The sequence below is a fragment of the Macaca thibetana genome, chromosome 6 (assembly GCF_024542745.1).
Source record: "Macaca thibetana thibetana isolate TM-01 chromosome 6, ASM2454274v1, whole genome shotgun sequence".
Taxonomy (NCBI): Eukaryota; Metazoa; Chordata; class Mammalia; order Primates; family Cercopithecidae; genus Macaca; species Macaca thibetana.
The window spans coordinates 85,674,523-85,686,268 of NC_065583.1; positions in this window are offsets into that span (position 1 = coordinate 85,674,523).

Here is an 11,746-nt window from a genome sequence, read left to right on the forward strand (position 1 = left end):
GAAGGCTGACTCAAAACTGCCTGAGATATTTCTTCATTGTTCAGTTCAAACACGAGCCACAATTGCCTAGGCAAGTAGAAAGGGAAGGTAGATGTCAGCAAAAGCCTGTCTTGCCTGCTGCACTCTAACAAAGACTGGCCAGATAGGCACGGAAAGGACCGAAGAGCTTCACGTTGTACAGAACAGCAGGTCTGGGAAGCAATACGGCCTTGCTGGGTGATCACTTACAGAGAAGTGTCCTCAATATCTCCTTCCTCAGAGAAACAAAGCCATTTCCTTGGCAACAAAAGCCCATACTTGTGTACTTTGCTAAAAATTTACAGTGCAAGGCCAAGGCTGAGTGCATGTGTGCACATGTGTGCGCACATGCTGAGCTTTCAAAACAGGCTTTGTTGATGCCCATTTGCCAGCAAACCACCTTTTAACCCTGTGTCCTTAAAAAGCTCAGAGTTATAATTTTCAAAAGTTCGTAAGTTCGGCCGCACATGGTGACTCATGCCTGTAATCCCAGCATTTTGGGAGGCCAAGGCGGGTGGGTCAAGACCAGTCTGGCCAACATGGTGAAACCCCCATTTATACAAAAATACAAAAATTAGCTGGGCGTGGTGGCAGGTGCCTGTAATCCTAGCTACTCGGGAGGTGGAGGCAGGAGAATTGCTTGAACCCGGGAGGTGGAGGTTATAGTGAGCCAAGATCGCACCATTGCACTCCAGCCTGGGTGACAGAGCAAGACTCCGTCTCAAAAGAAAAAAAAAAAAAAGTTCATAAGTTGGAGAGATTCAGAATAAGTAGTCTTTATTCAAACTAAAAGAAAATAGTTTTTATTTTCTTCAAAATTAAAAACTATTTATTAACTTCAAAGACTTTGACTCTAAACTTAGGCCTGAATATGCCAGCCTTTTTCCCACTGGAGAAACTCAAAATCTTCCCAACCGTTCCCCTAGATGCCAGCCAGATGAAGTATTCCTGAACACATATCATTACTTAAAACTTGGGTTAGAAACATTCTGTTATTGAGATTTATATATTATCACTTATGTATGCTTTTGTAGAGATACAATTAAAATATTTCAGAGACACATTGTTCTTCTAATACACACAAGACACTGGTGAATTACTAGATCATAAGGGCTATCACATATTATGCTTATCATGTGCTAAGCACTATTTTAAATGAGTTTTACACATACTAATTTACTTGGGCCTATCAACAAATAAAACAAAAACCAGAGCTAATAAACAAAAAAAGGATGGGTGGATGGATGGATGGATGGATGAATGGATGGATGGGTAGGTACGCAGCAGGTAATAATAGACCGGATCGATAGATAAAAATTAAAAGTTGAGGCCAGAGCAGTGGCTCATGCCTATAATCCCAGGGGGAAACCGAGGCAGGTGGATCACTTGAGGTCAGGAGTTCAAGAACAGCCTGGCCAACATGGTGAAACCCCCTCTCTACTAAAAATACAAAAATTAGCTGGACATCGTCTGTAGTCCCAGTTACCCAGGAGGCTGAGACAGGAGAATCACTTGAACCCGGGAGGCAGAGGTTGCAGTGAGCCAAGATGAAGCTACTGCACTCCAGCCTGAACGACAGAGCAAGACTCCGTCTCAAAATAAAATAAAAGCTGAGTCGATTGACCTGCTAGCCACAGGAATACAGGCTAGGGAGAAATTTACTGAATTAAGCAGTAGCTCACTGACAGGGAAAATTCAGAGTTGTTAAAGGGCTTGCCAGGGTAGGTTCATGTGGTTATTGATAATTAAGGGTTGAAATCCAGTACTTTGGAAAGAACAGAATGAATCTAAAGTTCTAAATAGAGTTGGTAAAAAGAAACCCCATTGCTTGCTGTTTGGGAACAAGTCTTCAGTTAAGACCAGTAAGAGCCTAGCGTCCTACAGTTATTCCAAGTTCACGGTCCTTTATTCAGCTTCTGCTGGTTTGGAGCCAACCTTGAGAAACACAGTAGTCAGTTATGATCCATCCTTGAGAAATGCTCCCATAAGGAGAAAATGTTATTTTACATTCCTCACAACAAATTTTTAAGGGCGTGCAATTATTATCATCCTCATTTTCCAGAGCTGGAGACTAAGGCACTGAAATATGTAATTTGCCGAAGGTCAAGCTAGAAATTCAATCCTGGGATGTCAGAGCCCACACTCTTAACCCCTCTTCTCAGCCAGCAAGCACAGATTTGAAACCAATTGTTGATGTATATGTTGCCTATTTAAAATAATTCATTATTAAAATTATACTTATAAAGTTGCTTTTAATTTCAACTAAATTAAATGATCAAAGAGTACTGTGCATGATTAGTACTATGACTACACACCAGGTTTAACTTGAGATCTGACTTTAACCTTTGCAAACTGCTTTGTAAATGCTGGATATTTTATGAAAAAAATAGGAATATTTGCCTCTTTTTTTGTTTACATCTGTTTCATAGGAACCAAGTCTGTCTCTACAATCATACACATTATACCAAAGCCATCCTGAAGGAGTGAGTCTTTTAATAGTCCCCCTGTTAAAGACTTTCTCATTCTCATTACCCCCACTCACCCTAGTCTTACCTTCTACATCACTTGAAAACTTTTCTAATTAGAAATTAGAGGCATATTTTCTAATAGAAAATGAATTGCACTTCTTTGCCCATCTATCCCTCTCCTTGTATCTGCAAACCATTTAAAGACCATTACCTTGAGCTCTTTCAAGGGTAAATCATCTCCCAGAGTTTGAGAAGCACAGAGATGTACTGCAAAATCTGTGACTATCATCTTCTTACATTTTGGAGAGATTTAGTTTTGAGAAACAGAGGATATCTGATACATTTGATAATTAAGAACATTGACTGAGCTGTGTAATGCAGTTTCTTGTTCCAAACAAGCAGGACCCAAAGTAATGTAATATGATTTTCATGTCACCAGTATAAACCAATACAAAGGCAATTTTAAAAGAGAAGTCCCCAAATTGTCTTGATCAGTGGTGGTTCTATTGGCATAAAAGCACTGCCTCTGAAGATGACTCCTTTAGTGGTGATTTTTTTTTTTTTTTTGGTATGTGTTTTAGTAGGTTTGTGGAAAAGCTCAGTATGACCACAGCATAAGCTGTACCTCATATATACATCAAATTTGAACATATCGACAACTGCATGGCTTCCCTTGTTGACAGCTCTAAGGGTTTGAAGGTAATACAGGTGGCAGAATAAGATTTTATTAGAAGAAAGAGTTCCACGGCTAAGAAAATGTTCAGCACAGGACTAGTGTATCCTTGAGACTTTTCACAACACAAGGATTCTGAGATTCAATATTCCAAAAGTTCTGTGGCAACCTGAATAATTTTCAGAAGTGAGTTTCCACTGAATTTGCCACATTTTTTCTCCTAATTCCTCTTGTAAATGATAGCAATCATTTATAGGGTAGTATTAAGCATCTTATCACTGAGAACTCTAGAATAATTAGTCTTCATTATGGTGACACTGATATCTTTGGAATAATTAGTAAAAGACTAAAAATTATGTCCAGTATAGTTTTTGCTTTAAAGCATATTTTAAATGGGATTGTTTTTGGAAAAAGGGAATCCCTGAAAGCGATTTAACTTAATATTTACCCATTTACACTTCTTTGGGAAGATCATTCGTTCACCACACGCACTGTTCTTCACTGCCACTAGGTGGTGCTCCAGCCATAATGTCGTTTCCTGAGCCTCCGGAAGCTGTTCACTACATACTGTCCTAGGGTAGGTCCCACTGAACGTGGCTGGTCTTGTAAAAATCACATCCAGTGTGAGGTATGTTTCTAAGCGCCCTAAAGTTTACACAGAACTCCAGAGTGAGAGTGACAGTAAAAAAGTCCGCTATTCAGGAAAAGGAACTCGACCCACAGTGGAAGGAAAATAACTAAGGCAGGTGGAGTAGTAGAGACAAGCCCAGGGTTTTCCCCTGATGGTGTCTTTAGTAGTAACCTAACCATCTACTGCAGTGGCTGGCCCAGTGGTGCTGAAAGGTGAGGCTATGCAAACATCTTCCATGGCCTTCCAACTATCACAGCTTGGCCAACACGAGCACCAGGATAAAAAGATCTGGGAGAAAGACTAATTATGGAGACCTTTGGTCTGTGCCTGCCTAGCTGTGCCTGGTACCCATGCTTCATATCTATCCAGATTTGATTTGCTCTGGGCTAGCAGCTCACCATTTGTCAGCACAGGCGACTTGCCCCAGGAGGGCAGACCCTTCCCTGGGCTGTAAACAAAATTTATCTTCCCATTTCCTGGAATTCTCTCAGTTATATTCTGTAACTTACTAGTCAGTTTTGAGTCAGTTCCCAAAAGAATCACATAGAGGTACAAGCTTCAAAGAAAGACAATCTCCATATGTGGTTCAGTGTACAAACACGGGCAGTGTGTGTGCATAGTCACAAACGCTAAGTGGCACAGAAAAAGAAGCAATCGGCATGAGCCAGGGTATTAAAAAGACTTCACAGAAGATGTGGCACTCAAAAACAGGACTGCAATGTTTGGAACTGGAAAAGATCTTAGAGAACATCTGGTCTGAAATGTTCATCTGAGTCTTTTTTTTTTTTTTGAAATGGAGACTCTCTCTGTTGCCCAGGCTGGAGCGCAGTGGTGCAATCTCAGCTCACTGCAACCTCTACCTCCCGAGTTCAAGAGATTCTCCTGCCTCAGCCTCCCAAGTAGCTGGGACTACAGCCACCTGCCACCGCACCTGGCTAATTTTTGTATTTTTAGTAAAGACTGGGTTTCACCAAGTTGGCCAGACTAGTCTCCAACTCCTGACCTCAGGTCATCTGCCCTCCTTGGCCTCCCAAAGTACTGGAATTACAGTCATGAGCCACCAGGCCTGGCCATTCATCTGTCTTAAAGGCTTATAAAGATACCTCAAGAGCCATCCTTGAGGCCAACCAAGGAGGCTTCCAGGTTCCACCCACATTGCAACAGCTCCAGTTTTATCTGTTTACTTTATGGGTGTTTGGTGTAAGCTCTGTTTGAACAAAGAATTCTACTCCTTTTTTAAAAAGTTGGAACCACTGATCTAGTCCAAGCTGCTCATTTTACGGATAACATCACTGAAACACATTGAGAACTTTCCCAAGCTCACACATGGCTTGAACTGAAAAGGTAAGGAACATTTTGGATATGTTGAAGAAGGGTGATATGGTTTGGCTTTCTGTCCCCACCCAAATCTCATCTTGAATTATAATCCCTAAGTGTTGAGGGAGGAACCAGTGGGAGGTGATTGGATCATGGGGGTGGTTTCCCCCATGCTGTTCTTGTGATAGTGAGTGAGTTCTCAGGAGATCTGATGGTTTAAAAGTGTAGCACGTCCTCTTCACTTGCTGTCTCTCTCTCCTCCCGCCATGTAAGACATGCCTTGCTTCCCCCTTTGCCTTCCACCATGATTGTAAGTTTCCTGCAACCTTGCCAGCCATGCTGAACTGTGAGTCAATTAAACCTCTTTGTTTTTAATAAATTACCTGGTCTCAGATATTCTTTAGATCAGTGTGAAAATGGACTAACACGGAGACCAGGGTGTCTGCAGGGAACAAGAAAGAACCACATCTGCATCTAACCCACAGGTTAGAAAAGCATATAGTTGTCAAACTACATGAACCTAAAGGCAGTTTACATATGCTGCTCAGGTTCTATTCAGAGGTATATATCCTCTTGCCAGAGACACGGACATGCAAACCATATTTACTACTTACTAAACCCCAAACCCATACTCATCAAACTTGAAAGGTAATAGAATATTAATTTCCATTGTCCAGATGACTCTTCTCCCTCTTTTGACAAAGTTATTTACTACTGTTTCTCAGAATGGCTCCCATGCAATTAAGAAAAAGACAGTACTCCATGCTGGAGATGATAATCCAGGCTCAGCAGTGGATACATTGGTAGATTTTTAGCAAATTTTATATAAATCAATCTTATTGTAAAATATTGATGCTTCCTCACCAACTCAGTTTCCTCCTTATTTTACAAAATGTGGAATTAATTTCAGACTAGAGCTTGAGTCAAGCACCTGAGTTGGGAAGACCAAAAGTCAACACAGAGGCTAACCCTTGAAAAGTGCTGCGAAATCTGTAATTCAGATCACAAGGAGGACTCTGTTGCTTTTCCACTCTGCTGGTGAAGAGAAAACAGAAGGTATCCTCTCAGTTTCCCAACGTATTTAGGTGAAAGATGCTCACCTCAAACCCACTTAAGCACAAAGAGAATTTACAAGCCCAAGCAATGGAAAAATGCAGGACTGGCTCATGCTCACCTGGAGAAGGAGGAGCTCAAATGGTGTCAGGAGAGCTCAAATGGTGTCAGGAGAGCTCAAATGGTGTCTCTCCCTCTCTTGGTTCTGCTTTATACTGTTGTCTTCATCCTTACTGAGGCTTTCTTGGAGAGAAGATAAAACCCCAATAATTACAGATATACAAACTCAAAGTTCTCTAGCAAGAGAGCAGCTCTGGCCCAGGGGCTCCACGTATTGAATTGCATCTCATTGGTTCAAATTGTGTCCCGGGGTTTGAGAATTTACCAGAGGTTACCTCCTGGTAGAACTGAGTCTTAAAAGAGGAACCTAAGCCAAGGGCTAAAAGTAGGGGAGGGGTGGCTCCCCAAGAAGAAAAGATAGGTTCTGTTTCAGGAAGAAGGGATATTGAGCAGGTCAGACCACAGCTGTGTACTCTCTTCACCTGCTCAGCCCTGTGCCTCGCTGTGCTAATGGATAAGGCACACCTGATATCTTTGGAGGGCTCTAGAGTAGCTAAATCATAGATACTATTAGCCAAGCTAGCCTGCCCATTCAGTTGTGTTTGTTGAACAAATGTTTATTTATAGTAAGCCACAAACTAAATTGAGCCCATGCAGGGAGGGTTATTGGGTAAATCAACTTCCCAGAACTACTGTGTCAGGAATTACCACAGGCTTCTTGTTGGCCAAGCCCCTGGGGCCATACTTGGAGTCTTGGCTGACTGTCAGCTATATTTTTTTTTTTTGCCTTTCTACAAGCCCCAAGCCCCAGGTTCCAGCTTTTTTTTTTTTTTTTTTTCCTCTGGTTCCTAGGTGTTTTCTCTTCTCCTAACTTTGGCTAGGCACAGGACACATCTTTCCAGCTACTTCTGACACTCACAAAAACAAGAAACAAGATTTTTGTCTTCATCAGGACTGGAGATTTACTGGGGACTGGGAAATGTTCGAGGATTCGGAAGTGTTCCTGCTTCCTTAGGGTCATTATTCCTGATCATCGCCCTTTTCCAGTTCTCAACCTTCCTGGCATTTCTGTCTCCTCTTCTGTGGCTGAAGTGGAACTCACGGGCCCTCCTGCTCCTGTGCACTGGCAGTGCCAGCTACTACTTACTAAGCACCTACTCTAGGCCAGGCCCTGTGGAAAACACATTATCAGTATATCATCTCAAATGCTCCTCCCCTCTCCTCTGCAGTAAGTCCTATGACCCTCACCAAAGAGGAAACTGGGGCCTGGAGAGATTAAGTTACTCCCTTGCATTCTGTGGCCAGTGAGTGGCAGCCGAGGAACTGGGACTGGGTCTGCCTGGGACTGAAACCACGCTCTTGACCACCACACTATAGTCCCCTCTGTGGGCCTCTACTTCAGGAAGCCCTTTTCCAGCACGTTCGCCTGAAATCACAGAATGGTAAGAACAAACGAGGGTGCCTGGAACACTGCTCAGGAGCCCCCCAAGGACTCGGGAAGGCCATTGGCACGCCTCATGACCACAAGGCTGAATGATTTCAATCTCTATGTCTGTCAACACACCACCCCCCCACGGCATGCACAGATTTATAATGGGGGTTTTCCTCGTGTGTCGCCCCTGCTGGTATCAAACCAGAACCACCTCTATTTTATGTAGTGTTTCTCAACCATATTTTACTCATGTGCCTTTCTGATAAGTGCAAAATTTTTACTACCACCATCCCAAATGCTCGGATGGTCCCCAGGGATTTCTTTCCTCCCACTGGGATTTTTGCATTTCTCCATCTCAACCGCCAGTGGATTTTGCCAATGGCAAAATTTCTCCATCTCACCTACCAATTCCTGTAGTTTGAATTACAAAAGAAATCCCCTCCTTTATGTTCCACATATAAAATATTCATTTAATATTCAATATCAGAACACACCCAGACATATTTAAAATATTAACGCCCCAGATGGCGTTGGCCCCAACCAATCAGAACTGCTGCTGGTCCTTGCCGCATGGTGAACTGCTGCCTAGTATCGGCCCTGTGTATACTTCCAGAAGTCCTGCGATGCTTCCTGGAGGCACCTCTCCCACCGCCACAACTGGGAATCCTGAGCTAGGACCTAGTGTTTCTGAGAATGTTGCCATAGAATTCAACTAGGTGAGGAAGAAATAAAAATGCAGATTGCATCATTCTCTTTCTCCTTTCTATTATGTAAACCTTCCTCCCAACCAATTGCTTCAGCCTGGTGGGGCTGACCTTGCTCTCAGTACAAGGGATGGAATAATCCAAGAGGAGTAACAACAGCCAGCTGTGTCACTGTGTGTCAGAATAATGCCCCATGTGCATTAAGTTGCTATCAAGGGGCATCACCCTTTCCTCATCTCAAACTCCATCTATGAGGATACCCAGCTGGTGTCTATACGGCAGCCGCCCATTGTTCCTCCTGAGGGAATTTCCATTGGTTTTTCAGATCATGAGGAAATGAGGCACCTAGTTTCATAATTCCTGAATGTTGACCCAGTCCTGGAAGAAGCCAACGCCCAACTGGAACATTACTGCTCTCGCCTGTGTCAGAAGAGGAACAGGATGACGTGGCAGGAATCTTAAAGTGCCTCCGACACCGCCTGTGAATCAGTACTCACGGGTCAGGGCCTTCAGGGTGATGTTGAAAGGCAAGGACACTGCTCAGCCCAGCAAAACAGCAGGGCCTAAAAGAGACGGGGCCAGAGTTGCGGGGGAAGGAAAAAACAAATTAAGTGCATGTCAGACACCATCTGCTGATTCCCAAAACTAATAAGAAGGTCTTTGCAAGGACTGCCATTCTCTACTGAAAGATTCAGAGGAGGAAAAAAAACAACTGTGCAACAAATGCTGTATTTTTGTTCACAAAAGATAAGGTATATTCAATTCAATCAAATTTTATGGAGAACCTCTGGGTCGGACTGCAGGGCATGGAAAGGTGCATTCTCTTCAGCCCTCCACTAATGCACATAAGGGAAGCTTAGTCCAGAAATTTCTGGGATTCAGAGGAGGGAAAAAACTGAAATATCCACCCTTGAGATATTTTTAGTATCACCTCAAATCTCCAATGCCTTGGCTGGGGAAACCCCAAAGTTCCCCAATATTAACAATGCCCCAGGATTCCAACTCTCTGGGTCCTCTGACCTCAAGTTCCTGAGTTCCCCTCGGCCAGGTACCTCTGAGTTCTCCAAAAGAAAACACTCACATAGAAGGGAAAGTCATGCTGGAAACTCCAATAACAGGAGACTGGTTGAATGTATGAGGGTACATTCACAAAACGGAATCGTGAGTAGCATTCTAAAAATGAGTTAGGGGTACATCTGCTCAAGGTCAATTGCAAAGTGGCCAGGGCTGGGACGGAACAGCAGCAGAAATGATACTGTTTAAGGAAAAATACGTGAAGGGCGTCCCCAGAAGGAGACACGAGAAACTGGTAACAGCAGTTGCTTTTGGCGAGAGGAACTGAAGCTCGGGGTCAGGAATGTCAGGAAACACATTTTTATAGGAGTTTTTGTAACAATAAATCAGAGTTACTTTAAAACATTTCCAAGAAGGAATTGGGGTAAGAGAAGCCATCACATGTAAACGTTGGGGAACCAGTTTCAACTTCACCGAAGATGCCCTAGAGGAGGAAAAAGTTCCTTTTAGAACACCTGCTACCAGGATCTCCTCCCCTGGCTTTCCTGCATCACCCCTTTGGCTCTGTTGGGTTTTTTCATGCCGTACACCAGACTTTAATTCTACCCTCTTCTTCAAAGTCACTGCATGGAAACGCCCTCTCTCAATGATCTGCTTAAACCAACAAATCTATATAGGTCGTGTGAATCACTCCACTACCCTAGAGCATAAGAATTGCCACATTTCAGCCGGGCACGGTGGCTCAGCCTGTAATCCCAGCACTTTGGGAGGCTGAGGTGGGCGGATCACGAGGTCAAGAGATCGAGACCACCCTGGGCAACGTGGTGAAACCCCGTCTCTACTAAAAATACAAAAATTAGCTGGGTGTGGTGGCGGGTGCCTGTAGTCCCAGCTACTCAGGAGGCTGAGGCAAGAGAATGGCGTGAACCCAGGAGGTGGAGATTGCAGTGAGCTAAGATTGCGCTGCTGCACTCCAGCCTGGTGACAGAGCAAGACTCCATCTCAAAAACAAACAAAAAAAAGAATTGCCACGTTTCTTAATTTCTCTAAAGAAAATTAAATCTGGCCCAGTCCCCAATCACCTTGCCCTCATCCCTCCCTTGGGAAGATCAAAGAAGTCTAGAGTCCTAGAGTTTCCACCATTCAGGAACATTGGGCAGGAGCCTTCAGTGCAGCATGGTAGCCATGCTCCTTGTCCAGGCCCCCAGGACAATGTCCCCATCTGCAGGCTCCTCTGGTGGCCCCCACCATCTCCAGGTCAGGCAAGATCCTTGGCCCTTTCACTTGGCCCCCAGTTCCTAAGACTCTGGGTCTCCTCCCCAGGTATCCAGGGCCTCAGTTCACTCGGTTCACCTGAGATGTATATCTCAACTTGGGTGCTGGATGGTGAATGGCACACAAGTCCCCACCACTCAAGACTGGCCACCCTCTCTCTGCCATCAGAGCCAGGCCACTCCCTTCTTCTTCTCAAAGCCTGGTTGCCGTCCCCTACCTCTCTCCAGCTTACATTTCAAAACAACATCTCCATTCTAAAAAGCAAAAGAGCTTAGCATTTGTCCATTCCACACCCAGGACAAGGGAATCCAGAACTCAGAACACCTGTGTCTGTTCATGCCATAAGGGGGAAGAGGAAGTTACCTGCACAGCAAAGCAACTCCACTCAGGATTCACCCACCACTCTGCTACACCCTCCCCTCAGTAAATCTTTGTGCTTCAAGTGGCAGAAAATACTTTCCATAAATAAATGGGGATACACCCAAAGGGAGGTGAGGGCTGTCGTTAGCCAGGGTCCCTGAGACTCAGTTTCCTGGATTGAAAGTCACAGGGGAGTAAATTTCATAGTGAAACAGCACCTCACAGAGCAGGTAAACTTCCCAAGACATGGCAGAGAAGCCTGTGCACCATGTGAATTTTCTGCCTCCCAGCAAAGACGGAAAAGACACCTTTGAGTGTGTTTTCCTCTGAGGAAGGAAGGTCTCTGGAAGGAGCATAAGTCCAAGAGGACTCCCGGGGTTCCAATTTAATTGTTCCGGGTTGGGGCCCAGACAGGTATTTTTAAAGCTTCCCAGGAGACTCTCCTGTACAGACAGGTTGAAAGCCGGTTATGTAAAGGCCTACAGTATTGTGTTTCCTCTGTACCATGAGTTGGTTTCCCAACCCCAGTCTCCATTTTCTCATCGCCCAGCCTCACACCAACACCTGCTGTGTGTTCTCCAAGCTTCTATGTTCCTCACAGTCTCCAGGCCAACACATTTGGATGCCAAAATCCCCTGCTCATGTTTAGGGCCTCTTCCCCTCCTGGCACCCCCTTGTGGTATCCCAGATGCTGAAGTGGAGGCCTCAGGAACCCTCACTTAGGCATTAGAGGGAGTGTGG